The sequence below is a fragment of the Bombus terrestris genome, chromosome 10, assembly GCF_910591885.1.
Source record: "Bombus terrestris chromosome 10, iyBomTerr1.2, whole genome shotgun sequence".
Classification (NCBI taxonomy): Eukaryota; Metazoa; Arthropoda; class Insecta; order Hymenoptera; family Apidae; genus Bombus; species Bombus terrestris.
Genome location: NC_063278.1, coordinates 12,456,712 through 12,475,661, shown reverse-complemented (window position 1 = coordinate 12,475,661; position 18,950 = coordinate 12,456,712).

Sequence of the window (18,950 nt, the reverse complement as noted above, 5' to 3'; positions counted from 1 at the left end):
CGTTATATACTATTACGATATAACGTATAACGTTATGTACTATTACGATATAACGTATAACGTTATATGCTATTGTGATATAGCTAATAACGTTATATAGTATTACGATATAACGTATAACGTTATATGCTATTACGATATAACATATAACGTTATATACTATTACGATATAACGTATAACGTTATATAATATTATGATATAACGTATAACGTTATATAGTATTAAGATATAACGTATAACGTTATATGCTATTACGATATAACGTATAACGTTATATGCTATTACGATATAACGTATAACGTTATATGCTATTACGATATAACGTATAACGTTATATGCTATTACGATATAACGTATAACGTTACGTACTATTACGATATAACGTATAACGTTATATACTATTACGATATAACGTATAGCGTTATATGTTATTACGATATAACATATAACGTTATATACTATTACGATATAACGTATAACGTTATATCGTAATAGTATATAACGTATAACGTTATGTACTATTACGATATAACGTATAACGTTATATGCTATTGTGATATAGCTAATAACGTTATATACTACTATGATATAACGTATAACGTTATATAGTATTACGATATAACGTATAACGTTATATGCTATTACGATATAACGTATAACGTTATATACTACTATGATATAACGTATAACGTTATATGCTATTACGATATAACATATAACGTTATATAGTATTACGATATAACGTATAACGTTATATGCTATTACGATATAACGTATAACGTTATATGCTATTACGATATAACATATAACGTTATATACTATTACGATATAACGTATAACGTTATATACTACTATGATATAACGTATAACGTTATATAGTATTACGATATAACGTATAACGTTATATGCTATTACGATATAACGTATAACGTTATATACTACTATGATATAACGTATAACGTTATATAGTATTACGATATAACGTATAACGTTATATGCTATTACGATATAACGTATAACGTTATATACTACTATGATATAACGTATAACGTTATATAGTATTACGATATAACGTATAACGTTATATGCTATTACGATATAACGTATAACGTTATATACTACTATGATATAACGTATAACGTTATATAGTATTACGATATAACGTATAACGTTATATGCTATTACGATATAACGTATAACGTTATGTACTATTACGATATAACGTATAACGTTATATGCTGTTGTGATATAGCTAATAACGTTATATAGTATTACGATATAACGTATAACGTTATATGCTATTACGATATAACATATAACGTTATATAGTATTACGATATAACGTATAACGTTATATGCTATTACGATATAACATATAACGTTATATACTATTACGATATAACGTATAACGTTATATACTACTATGATATAACGTATAACGTTTAATAGTATTACGATATAACGTATAACGTTATATGCTATTACGATATAACGTATAACGTTATATACTACTATGATATAACGTATAACGTTATATAGTATTACGATATAACGTATAACGTTATATGCTATTACGATACAACATATAACGTTATATACTATTACGATATAACGTATAACGTTATATAGTATTACGATATAACATATAACGTTATATACTATTTCGATATAACGTATAACGTTATATGCTATTATGATATAGCTAATAACGTTATATAGTATTACGATATAACCTTTAACGTTATATACTATTACGATTTAACGTATAACGTTATATGCTATTACGATATAACGTATAACGTTATATGCTATTACGATATAACGTATAACGTTATATGCTATTACGATATAACGTATAACGTTATATGCTATTATGATATATCCAATAACGTTATATAGTATTACGATATAACGTATAACGTTATATGCTATTATGATATATCCAATAACGTTATATAGTATTACGATATAACGTATAACGTTATATGCTATTACGATATAACGTATAACGTTATATACTATTACGATAAAGCGTATAACGTTATATACTACTATGATATAACGTATAACGTTATATACTATTACGATATAACGTATAACGTTATATGCTATTGAGATATAGCTAGTAACGTTATATAGTATTACGATATAACGTATAACGTTATATGCTATTACGATATAACGTATAACGTTATATAGTATTACGATATAACGTATAACGTTATATGCTATTACGATATAACGTATAACGTTATATACTACTATGATATAACGTATAACGTTATATAGTATTACGATATAACGTATAACGTTATATACTATTAGGATATAACGTATAACGTTATATGCTATTACGATATAACGTATAACGTTATATGCTATTACGATATAACGTATAACGTTATATGCTATTACGATATAACGTATAGCGTTATATGCTATTGAGATATAGCTAATAACGTTATATAGTATTACGATATAACGTATAACGTTATATGCTATTACGATATAACGTATAACGTTATATAGTATTACGATATAACGTATAACATTATATGCTATTACGATATAACGTATAACGTTATATAGTATTACGATATAACGTATAACGTTATATGCTATTACGATATAACGTATAACGTTATATGCTATTACGATATAACGTATAACGTTAAATAGTATTACGATATAACGTATAACGTTATATGCTATTACGATATAACGTATAACGTTATATACTACTATGATATAACGTATAACGTTATATAGTATTACGATATAACGTATAACGCTATATGCTATTACGATATAACGTATAACGTTATATACTACTATGATATAACGTATAACGTTATATAGTATTACGATATAATGTATAACGTTATATGCTATTACGATATAACGTATAACGTTAAGTACTATTACGATATAACGTATAACGTTATATGCTATTGTGATATAGCTAATAACGTTATATAGTATTACCATATAACGTATAACGTTATATGCTATTACGATATAACATATAACGTTATATAGTATTACGATATAACGTATAACGTTATATGCTATTACGATATAACGTATAACGTTATATGCTATTACGATATAACGTATAACGTTATATAGTATTACGATATAACGTATAGCGTTATATGTTATTACGATATAACATATAACGTTATATACTATTACGATCTAACGTATAACGTTATATACTACTATGATATAACGTATAACGTTATATACTATTACGATATAACGTATAACGTTATATGCCATTACGATATAACGTATAACGTTATATGCTATTACGATATAACGTATAACGTTATATGCTATTACGATATAACGTATAACGTTATATACTACTATGATATAACGTATAACGTTATATAGTATTACGATATAACGTATAACGTTATATGCTATTACGATATAACGTATAACGTTATGTACTATTACGATATAACGTATAACGTTATATGCTGTTGTGATATAGCTAATAACGTTATATAGTATTACGATATAACGTATAACGTTATATGCTATTACGATATAACATATAACGTTATATAGTATTACGATATAACGTATAGCGTTATATGCTATTACGATATAACATATAACGTTATATACTATTACGATATAACGTATAACGTTATATACTACTATGATATAACGTATAACGTTAAATAGTATTACGATATAACGTATAACGTTATATGCTATTACGATATAACGTATAACGTTATATACTACTATGATATAACGTATAACGTTATATAGTATTACGATATAACGTATAACGTTATATGCTATTACGATATATCGTATAACGTTATGTACTACTATGATATAACGTATAACGTTATATAGTATTACGATATAACGTATAACGTTATATGCTATTACGATATAACGTATAACGTTATATAGTATTACGATATAACGTATAACGTTATATGCTATTACGATATAACGTATAACGTTATATAGTATTACGATATAACGTATAACGTTATATGCTATTACGATATAACGTATAACGTTATATGCTATTACGATATAACATATAACGTTAAATAGTATTACGATATAACGTATAACGTTATATGCTATTACGATATAACGTATAACGTTATATACTACTATGATATAACGTATAACGTTATATAGTATTACGATATAACGTATAACGCTATATGCTATTACGATATAACGTATAACGTTATATACTACTATGATATAACGTATAACGTTATATAGTATTACGATATAACGTATAACGTTATATGCTATTACGATATAACATATAACGTTATATAGTATTACGATATAACGTATAACGTTATATGCTATTACGATATAACGTATAACGTTATATGCTATTACGATATAACGTATAACGTTATATGCTATTACGATATAACGTATAACGTTATATACTACTATGATATAACGTATAACGTTATATAGTATTACGATATAACGTATAACGTTATATGCTATTACGATATAACGTATAACGTTATATACTACTATGATATAACGTATAACGTTATATAGTATTACGATATAACGTATAACGTTATATGCTATTACGATATAACGTATAACGTTATATACTACTATGATATAACATATAACGTTATATAGTATTACGATATAACGTATAACGTTATATGCTATTACGATATAACGTATAACGTTATATACTACTATGATATAACGTATAACGTTATATAGTATTACGATATAACGTATAACGTTATATGCTATTACGATATAACGTATAACGTTATGTACTATTACGATATAACGTATAACGTTATATGCTGTTGTGATATAGCTAATAACGTTATATAGTATTACGATATAACGTATAACGTTATATGCTATTACGATATAACATATAACGTTATATAGTATTACGATATAACGTATAGCGTTATATGCTATTACGATATAACATATAACGTTATATACTATTACGATATAACGTATAACGTTATATACTACTATGATATAACGTATAACGTTAAATAGTATTACGATATAACGTATAACGTTATATGCTATTACGATATAACGTATAACGTTATATACTACTATGATATAACGTATAACGTTATATAGTATTACGATATAACGTATAACGTTATATGCTATTACGATATAACGTATAACGTTATATAGTATTACGATATAACGTATAACGTTATATGCTATTACGATATAACGTATAACGTTATATGCTATTACGATATAACATATAACGTTAAATAGTATTACGATATAACGTATAACGTTATATAGTATTACGATATAACGTATAACGTTATATGCTATTACGATATAACGTATAACGTTATATAGTATTACGATATAACGTATAACGTTATATAGTATTACGATATAACGTATAACGTTATATGCTATTACGATATAACGTATAACGTTATATAGTATTACGATATAACGTATAACGTTATATGCTATTACGATATAACGTATAACGTTATATGCTATTACGATATAACATATAACGTTAAATAGTATTACGATATAACGTATAACGTTATATGCTATTACGATATAACGTATAACGTTATATACTACTATGATATAACGTATAACGTTATATAGTATTACGATATAACGTATAACGCTATATGCTATTACGATATAACGTATAACGTTATATACTACTATGATATAACGTATAACGTTATATAGTATTACGATATAACGTATAACGTTATATGCTATTACGATATAACGTATAACGTTAAGTACTATTACGATATAACGTATAACGTTATATGCTATTGTGATATAGCTAATAACGTTATATAGTATTACGATATAACGTATAACGTTATATGCTATTACGATATAACATATAACGTTATATAGTATTACGATATAACGTATAACGTTATATGCTATTACGATATAACGTATAACGTTATATGCTATTACGATATAACGTATAACGTTATATGCTATTACGATATAACGTATAACGTTATATACTACTATGATATAACGTATAACGTTATATAGTATTACGATATAACGTATAACGTTATATGCTATTACGATATAACGTATAACGTTATATACTACTATGATATAACGTATAACGTTATATAGTATTACGATATAACGTATAACGTTATATGCTATTACGATATAACGTATAACGTTATATACTACTATGATATAACGTATAACGTTATATAGTATTACGATATAACGTATAACGTTATATGCTATTACGATATAACGTATAACGTTATATGCTATTACGATATAACGTATAACGTTAAGTACTATTACGATATAACGTATAACGTTCTATGCTATTGTGATATAGCTAATAACGTTATATAGTATTACGATATAACGTATAACGTTATATGCTATTACGATATAACGTATAACGTTATATACTACTATGATATAACGTATAACGTTATATAGTATTACGATATAACGTATAACGTTATATGCTATTACGATATAACGTATAACGTTATGTACTATTACGATATAACGTATAACGTTATATGCTGTTGTGATATAGCTAATAACGTTATATAGTATTACGATATAACGTATAACGTTATATGCTATTACGATATAACATATAACGTTATATAGTATTACGATATAACGTATAGCGTTATATGCTATTACGATATAACATATAACGTTATATACTATTACGGTATAACGTATAACGTTATATACTACTATGATATAACGTATAACGTTAAATAGTATTACGATATAACGTATAACGTTATATGCTATTACGATATAACGTATAACGTTATATACTACTATGATATAACGTATAACGTTATATAGTATTACGATATAACGTATAACGTTATATGCTATTACGATATATCGTATAACGTTATGTACTACTATGATATAACGTATAACGTTATATAGTATTACGATATAACGTATAACGTTATATGCTATTACGATATAACGTATAACGTTATATACTACTATGATATAACGTATAACGTTATATAGTATTACGATATAACGTATAACGTTATATGCTATTACGATATAACGTATAACGTTAAGTACTATTACGATATAACGTATAACGTTCTATGCTATTGTGATATAGCTAATAACGTTACATAGTATTACGATATAACGTATAACGTTATATGCTATTACGATATAACATATAACGTTATATAGTATTACGATATAACGTATAACGTTATATCGTAATACTATATAACGTATAACGTTATATGCTATTACGATATAACGTATAACGTTATATAGTATTACGATATAACGTATAGCGTTATATGTTATTACGATATAACATATAACGTTATATACTATTACGATATAACGTATAACGTTATATACTACTATGATATAACGTATAACGTTATATACTATTACGATATAACGTATAACGTTATATGCTATTACGATATAACGTATAACGTTATATGCTATTACGATATAACGTATAACGTTATATACTATTACGATATAACGTATAGCGTTATATGTTATTACGATACAACATATAACGTTATATACTATTACGATATAACGTATAACGTTATATAGTATTACGATATAACATATAACGTTATATACTATTTCGATATAACGTATAACGTTATATGCTATTATGATATAGCTAATAACGTTATATAGTATTACGATATAACCTTTAACGTTATATACTATTACGATTTAACGTATAACGTTATATGCTATTACGATATAACGTATAACGTTATATGCTATTACGATATAACGTATAACGTTATATGCTATTACGATATAACGTATAACGTTATATGCTATTATGATATATCCAATAACGTTATATAGTATTACGATATAACGTATAACGTTATATGCTATTATGATATATCCAATAACGTTATATAGTATTACGATATAACGTATAACGTTATATGCTATTACGATATAACGTATAACGTTATATACTATTACGATAAAGCGTATAACGTTATATACTACTATGATATAACGTATAACGTTATATACTATTACGATATAACGTATAACGTTATATGCTATTGAGATATAGCTAGTAACGTTATATAGTATTACGATATAACGTATAACGTTATATGCTATTACGATATAACGTATAACGTTATATAGTATTACGATATAACGTATAACGTTATATGCTATTACGATATAACGTATAACGTTATATACTACTATGATATAACGTATAACGTTATATAGTATTACGATATAACGTATAACGTTATATACTATTAGGATATAACGTATAACGTTATATGCTATTACGATATAACGTATAACGTTATATGCTATTACGATATAACGTATAACGTTATATGCTATTACGATATAACGTATAGCGTTATATGCTATTGAGATATAGCTAATAACGTTATATAGTATTACGATTAAACGTATAACGTTATATGCTATTACGATATAACGTATAACGTTATATAGTATTACGATATAACGTATAACATTATATGCTATTACGATATAACGTATAACGTTATATAGTATTACGATATAACGTATAACGTTATATGCTATTACGATATAACGTATAACGTTATATGCTATTACGATATAACGTATAACGTTAAATAGTATTACGATATAACGTATAACGTTATATGCTATTACGATATAACGTATAACGTTATATACTACTATGATATAACGTATAACGTTATATAGTATTACGATATAACGTATAACGCTATATGCTATTACGATATAACGTATAACGTTATATACTACTATGATATAACGTATAACGTTATATAGTATTACGATATAATGTATAACGTTATATGCTATTACGATATAACGTATAACGTTAAGTACTATTACGATATAACGTATAACGTTATATGCTATTACGATATAACATATAACGTTATATAGTATTACGATATAACGTATAGCGTTATATGCTATTACGATATAACATATAACGTTATATACTATTACGATATAACGTATAACGTTATATACTACTATGATATAACGTATAACGTTAAATAGTATTACGATATAACGTATAACGTTATATGCTATTACGATATAACGTATAACGTTATATACTACTATGATATAACGTATAACGTTATATAGTATTACGATATAACGTATAACGTTATATGCTATTACGATATAACGTATAACGTTATATAGTATTACGATATAACGTATAACGTTATATGCTATTACGATATAACGTATAACGTTATATGCTATTACGATATAACATATAACGTTAAATAGTATTACGATATAACGTATAACGTTATATAGTATTACGATATAACGTATAACGTTATATGCTATTACGATATAACGTATAACGTTATATAGTATTACGATATAACGTATAACGTTATATGCTATTACGATATAACGTATAACGTTATATAGTATTACGATATAACGTATAACGTTATATGCTATTACGATATAACGTATAACGTTATATGCTATTACGATATAACATATAACGTTAAATAGTATTACGATATAACGTATAACGTTATATGCTATTACGATATAACGTATAACGTTATATAGTATTACGATATAACGTATAACGCTATATGCTATTACGATATAACGTATAACGTTATATACTACTATGATATAACGTATAACGTTATATAGTATTACGATATAACGTATAACGTTATATGCTATTACGATATAACGTATAACGTTAAGTACTATTACGATATAACGTATAACGTTATATGCTATTGTGATATAGCTAATAACGTTATATAGTATTACGATATAACGTATAACGTTATATGCTATTACGATATAACATATAACGTTATATAGTATTACGATATAACGTATAACGTTATATGCTATTACGATATAACGTATAACGTTATATGCTATTACGATATAACGTATAACGTTATATGCTATTACGATATAACGTATAACGTTATATACTACTATGATATAACGTATAACGTTATATAGTATTACGATATAACGTATAACGTTATATGCTATTACGATATAACGTATAACGTTATATACTACTATGATATAACGTATAACGTTATATAGTATTACGATATAACGTATAACGTTATATGCTATTACGATATAACGTATAACGTTATATACTACTATGATATAACGTATAACGTTATATAGTATTACGATATAACGTATAACGTTATATGCTATTACGATATAACGTATAACGTTATATGCTATTACGATATAACGTATAACGTTAAGTACTATTACGATATAACGTATAACGTTCTATGCTATTGTGATATAGCTAATAACGTTATATAGTATTACGATATAACGTATAACGTTATATGCTATTACGATATAACGTATAACGTTATATACTACTATGATATAACGTATAACGTTATATAGTATTACGATATAACGTATAACGTTATATGCTATTACGATATAACGTATAACGTTATGTACTATTACGATATAACGTATAACGTTATATGCTGTTGTGATATAGCTAATAACGTTATATAGTATTACGATATAACGTATAACGTTATATGCTATTACGATATAACATATAACGTTATATAGTATTACGATATAACGTATAGCGTTATATGCTATTACGATATAACATATAACGTTATATACTATTACGGTATAACGTATAACGTTATATACTACTATGATATAACGTATAACGTTAAATAGTATTACGATATAACGTATAACGTTATATGCTATTACGATATAACGTATAACGTTATATACTACTATGATATAACGTATAACGTTATATAGTATTACGATATAACGTATAACGTTATATGCTATTACGATATATCGTATAACGTTATGTACTACTATGATATAACGTATAACGTTATATAGTATTACGATATAACGTATAACGTTATATGCTATTACGATATAACGTATAACGTTATATACTACTATGATATAACGTATAACGTTATATAGTATTACGATATAACGTATAACGTTATATGCTATTACGATATAACGTATAACGTTAAGTACTATTACGATATAACGTATAACGTTCTATGCTATTGTGATATAGCTAATAACGTTACATAGTATTACGATATAACGTATAACGTTATATGCTATTACGATATAACATATAACGTTATATAGTATTACGATATAACGTATAACGTTATATCGTAATACTATATAACGTATAACGTTATATGCTATTACGATATAACGTATAACGTTATATAGTATTACGATATAACGTATAGCGTTATATGTTATTACGATATAACATATAACGTTATATACTATTACGATATAACGTATAACGTTATATACTACTATGATATAACGTATAACGTTATATACTATTACGATATAACGTATAACGTTATATGCTATTACGATATAACGTATAACGTTATATGCTATTACGATATAACGTATAACGTTATATACTATTACGATATAACGTATAGCGTTATATGTTATTACGATACAACATATAACGTTATATACTATTACGATATAACGTATAACGTTATATAGTATTACGATATAACATATAACGTTATATACTATTTCGATATAACGTATAACGTTATATGCTATTATGATATAGCTAATAACGTTATATAGTATTACGATATAACCTTTAACGTTATATACTATTACGATTTAACGTATAACGTTATATGCTATTACGATATAACGTATAACGTTATATGCTATTACGATATAACGTATAACGTTATATGCTATTACGATATAACGTATAACGTTATATGCTATTACGATATAACGTATAACGTTATATGCTATTATGATATATCCAATAACGTTATATAGTATTACGATATAACGTATAACGTTATATGCTATTATGATATATCCAATAACGTTATATAGTATTACGATATAACGTATAACGTTATATGCTATTACGATATAACGTATAACGTTATATACTATTACGATAAAGCGTATAACGTTATATACTACTATGATATAACGTATAACGTTATATACTATTACGATATAACGTATAACGTTATATGCTATTGAGATATAGCTAGTAACGTTATATAGTATTACGATATAACGTATAACGTTATATGCTATTACGATATAACGTATAACGTTATATAGTATTACGATATAACGTATAACGTTATATGCTATTACGATATAACGTATAACGTTATATACTACTATGATATAACGTATAACGTTATATAGTATTACGATATAACGTATAACGTTATATACTATTAGGATATAACGTATAACGTTATATGCTATTACGATATAACGTATAACGTTATATGCTATTACGATATAACGTATAACGTTATATGCTATTACGATATAACGTATAGCGTTATATGCTATTGAGATATAGCTAATAACGTTATATAGTATTACGATATAACGTATAACGTTATATGCTATTACGATATAACGTATAACGTTATATAGTATTACGATATAACGTATAACATTATATGCTATTACGATATAACGTATAACGTTATATAGTATTACGATATAACGTATAACGTTATATGCTATTACGATATAACGTATAACGTTATATGCTATTACGATATAACGTATAACGTTAAATAGTATTACGATATAACGTATAACGTTATATGCTATTACGATATAACGTATAACGTTATATACTACTATGATATAACGTATAACGTTATATAGTATTACGATATAACGTATAACGCTATATGCTATTACGATATAACGTATAACGTTATATACTACTATGATATAACGTATAACGTTATATAGTATTACGATATAATGTATAACGTTATATGCTATTACGATATAACGTATAACGTTAAGTACTATTACGATATAACGTATAACGTTATATGCTATTGTGATATAGCTAATAACGTTATATAGTATTACGATATAACGTATAACGTTATATGCTATTACGATATAACATATAACGTTATATAGTATTACGATATAACGTATAACGTTATATGCTATTACGATATAACGTATAACGTTATATGCTATTACGATATAACGTATAACGTTATATAGTATTACGATATAACGTATAGCGTTATATGTTATTACGATATAACATATAACGTTATATACTATTACGATCTAACGTATAACGTTATATACTACTATGATATAACGTATAACGTTATATACTATTACGATATAACGTATAACGTTATATGCCATTACGATATAACGTATAACGTTATATGCTATTACGATATAACGTATAACGTTATATGCTATTACGATATAACGTATAACGTTATATACTACTATGATATAACGTATAACGTTATATAGTATTACGATATAACGTATAACGTTATATGCTATTACGATATAACGTATAACGTTATGTACTATTACGATATAACGTATAACGTTATATGCTGTTGTGATATAGCTAATAACGTTATATAGTATTACGATATAACGTATAACGTTATATGCCATTACGATATAACATATAACGTTATATAGTATTACGATATAACGTATAGCGTTATATGCTATTACGATATAACATATAACGTTATATACTATTACGATATAACGTATAACGTTATATACTACTATGATATAACGTATAACGTTAAATAGTATTACGATATAACGTATAACGTTATATGCTATTACGATATAACGTATAACGTTATATACTACTATGATATAACGTATAACGTTATATAGTATTACGATATAACGTATAACGTTATATGCTATTACGATATATCGTATAACGTTATATGCTATTACGATATAACGTATAACGTTATATGCTATTACGATATAACGTATAGCGTTATATGCTATTACGATATAACATATAACGTTATATACTATTACGATATAACGTATAACGTTATATACTACTATGATATAACGTATAACGTTAAATAGTATTACGATATAACGTATAACGTTATATGCTATTACGATATAACGTATAACGTTAAGTACTATTACGATATAACGTATAACGTTCTATGCTATTGTGATATAGCTAATAACGTTATATAGTATTACGATATAACGTATAACGTTATATGCTATTACGATATAACATATAACGTTATATAGTATTACGATATAACGTATAACGTTATATCGTAATACTATATAACGTATAACGTTATATGCTATTACGATATAACGTATAACGTTATATAGTATTACGATATAACGTATAGCGTTATATGTTATTACGATATAACATATAACGTTATATACTATTACGATATAACGTATAACGTTATATACTACTATGATATAACGTATAACGTTATATACTATTACGATATAACGTATAACGTTATATGCTATTACGATATAACGTATAACGTTATATGCTATTACGATATAACGTGTAACGTTATATACTATTACGATATAACGTATAGCGTTTTATGTTATTACGATACAACATATAACGTTATATACTATTACGATATAACGTATAACGTTATATAGTATTACGATATAACATATAACGTTATATACTATTTCGATATAACGTATAACGTTATATGCTATTATGATATAGCTAATAACGTTATATAGTATTACGATATAACCTTTAACGTTATATACTATTACGATTTAACGTATAACGTTATATGCTATTACGATATAACGTATAACGTTATATGCTATTACGATATAACGTATAACGTTATATGCTATTACGATATAACGTATAACGTTATATGCTATTATGATATATCCAATAACGTTATATAGTATTACGATATAACGTATAACGTTATATGCTATTATGATATATCCAATAACGTTATATAGTATTACGATATAACGTATAACGTTATATGCTATTACGATATAACGTATAACGTTATATACTATTACGATAAAGCGTATAACGTTATATACTACTATGATATAACGTATAACGTTATATACTATTACGATATAACGTATAACGTTATATGCTATTGAGATATAGCTAGTAACGTTATATAGTATTACGATATAACGTATAACGTTATATGCTATTACGATATAACGTATAACGTTATATAGTATTACGATATAACGTATAACGTTATATGCTATTACGATATAACGTATAACGTTATATACTACTATGATATAACGTATAACGTTATATAGTATTACGATATAACGTATAACGTTATATACTATTAGGATATAACGTATAACGTTATATGCTATTACGATATAACGTATAACGTTATATGCTATTACGATATAACGTATAACGTTATATGCTATTACGATATAACGTATAGCGTTATATGCTATTGAGATATAGCTAATAACGTTATATAGTATTACGATATAACGTATAACGTTATATGCTATTACGATATAACGTATAACGTTATATAGTATTACGATATAACGTATAACGTTATATGCTATTACGATATAACGTATAACGTTATATACTATTACGATAAAGCGTATAACGTTATATACTACTATGATATAACGTATAACGTTATATACTATTACGATATAACGTATAACGTTATATACTATTACGATATAACGTATAACGTTATATAGTATTACGATATAACGTATAACGTTAAATAGTATTACGATATAACGTATAACGTTATATGCTATTACGATATAACGTATAACGTTATATACTACTATGATATAACGTAAAACGTTATATAGTATTACGATATAACGTATAACGCTATATGCTATTACGATATAACGTATAACGTTATATACTACTATGATATAACGTGTAACGTTATATAGTATTACGATATAACGTATAACGGTATATGCTATTACGATATAACGTATAACGTTAAGTACTATTACGATATAACGTATAACGTTATATGCTATTGTGATATAGCTAATAACGTTATATAGTATTACGATATAACGTATAACGTTATATGCTATTACGATATAACATATAACGTTATATAGTATTACGATATAACGTATAACGTTATATGCTATTACGATATAACGTATAACGTTATATGCTATTACGATATAACGTATAACGTTATATAGTATTACGATATAACGTATAGCGTTATATGTTATTACGATATAACATATAACGTTATATACTATTACGATCTAACGTATAACGTTATATACTACTATGATATAACGTATAACGTTATATACTATTACGATATAACGTATAACGTTATATGCCATTACGATATAACGTATAACGTTATATGCTATTACGATATAACGTATAACGTTATATACTATTACGATATAACGTATAGCGTTATATGTTATTACGATATAACATATAACGTTATATACTATTACGATATAACGTATAACGTTATATAGTATTACGATATAACATATAACGTTATATACTATTTCGATATAACGTATAACGTTATATGCTATTATGATATAGCTAATAACGTTATATAGTATTACGATATAACCTTTAACGTTATATACTATTACGATATAACGTATAACGTTATATGCTATTACGATATAACGTATAACGTTTTATGCTATTACGATATAACGTATAACGTTATATGCTATTACGATATAACGTATAACGTTATATGCTATTATGATATATCCAATAACGTTATATAGTATTACGATATAACGTATAACGTTATATGCTATTACGATATAACGTATAACGTTATATACTATTACGATAAAGCGTATAACGTTATATACTACTATGATATAACGTATAACGTTATATACTATTACGATATAACGTATAACGTTATATAGTATTACGATATAACGTATAACGTTATATACTATTACGATATAACGTATAGCGTTATATGTTATTACGATATAACATATAACGTTATATACTATTACGATATAACGTATAACGTTATATAGTATTACGATATAACGTATAACGTTATATGCTATTACGATATAACGTATAACGTTATATAGTATTACGATATAACGTATAACGTTATGTACTATTACGATATAACGTATAACGTTATATGCTATTGTGATATAGCTAATAACGTTATATAGTATTACGATATAACGTATAACGTTATATGCTATTACGATATAACATATAACGTTATATACTATTACAATATAACGTATAACGTTATATAATACTATGATATAACGTATAACGTTATATAGTATTAAGATATAACGTATAACGTTATATGCTATTACGATATAACGTATAACATTATATGCTATTACGATATAACGTATAACGTTATATGCTATTACGATATAACGTATAACGTTACGTACTATTACGATATAACGTATAACGTTATATACTATTACGATATAACGTATAGCGTTATATGTTATTACGATATAACATATAACGTTATATACTATTACGATATAACGTATAACGTTATATAGTATTACGATATAACGTATAACGTTATGTACTATTACGATATAACGTATAACGTTATCTGCTATTGTGATATAGCTAATAACGTTATATAGTATTACGATATAACGTATAACGTTATATGCTATTACGATATAACATATAACGTTATATAGTATTACGATATAACGTATAACGTTATATGCTATTACGATATAACGTATAACGTTATATGCTATTACGATATAACATATAACGTTATATACTATTACGATATAACGTATAACGTTATATACTACTATGATATAACGTATAACGTTATATAGTATTACGATATAACGTATAACGTTATATGCTATTACGATATAACGTATAACGTTATATACTACTATGATATAACGTATAACGTTATATAGTATTACGATATAACGTATAACGTTATATGCTATTACGATATAACGTATAACGTTATATACTACTATGATATAACGTATAACGTTATATAGTATTACGATATAACGTATAACGTTGTATGCTATTACGATATAACGTATAACGTTATATACTACTATGATATAACGTATAACGTTAAATAGTATTACGATATAGCGTATAACGTTATATGCTATTACGATATAACGTATAACGTTATATACTACTATGATATAACGTATAACGTTATATAGTATTACGATATAACGTATAACGTTATATGCTATTACGATATATCGTATAACGTTATGTACTACTATGATATAACGTATAACGTTATATAGTATTACGATATAACGTATAACGTTATATGCTATTACGATATAACGTATAACGTTATATACTACTATGATATAACGTATAACGTTATATAGTATTACGATATAACGTATAACGTTATATGCTATTACGATATAACGTATAACGTTAAGTACTATTACGATATAACGTATAACGTTATATGCTATTGTGATATAGCTAATAACGTTATATAGTATTACGATATAACGTATAACGTTATATGCTATTACGATATAACATATAACGTTATATAGTATTACGATATAACGTATAACGTTATATCGTAATACTATATAACGTATAACGTTATATGCTATTACGATATAACGTATAACGTTATATAGTATTACGATATAACGTATAGCGTTATATGTTATTACGATATAACATATAACGTTATATACTATTACGATATAACGTATAACGTTATATACTACTATGATATAACGTATAACGTTATATACTATTACGATATAACGTATAACGTTATATGCTATTACGATATAACGTATAACGTTATATGCTATTACGATATAACGTATAACGTTATATACTATTACGATATAACGTATAGCGTTATATGTTATTACGATACAACATATAACGTTATATACTATTACGATATAACGTATAACGTTATATAGTATTACGATATAACATATAACGTTATATACTATTTCGATA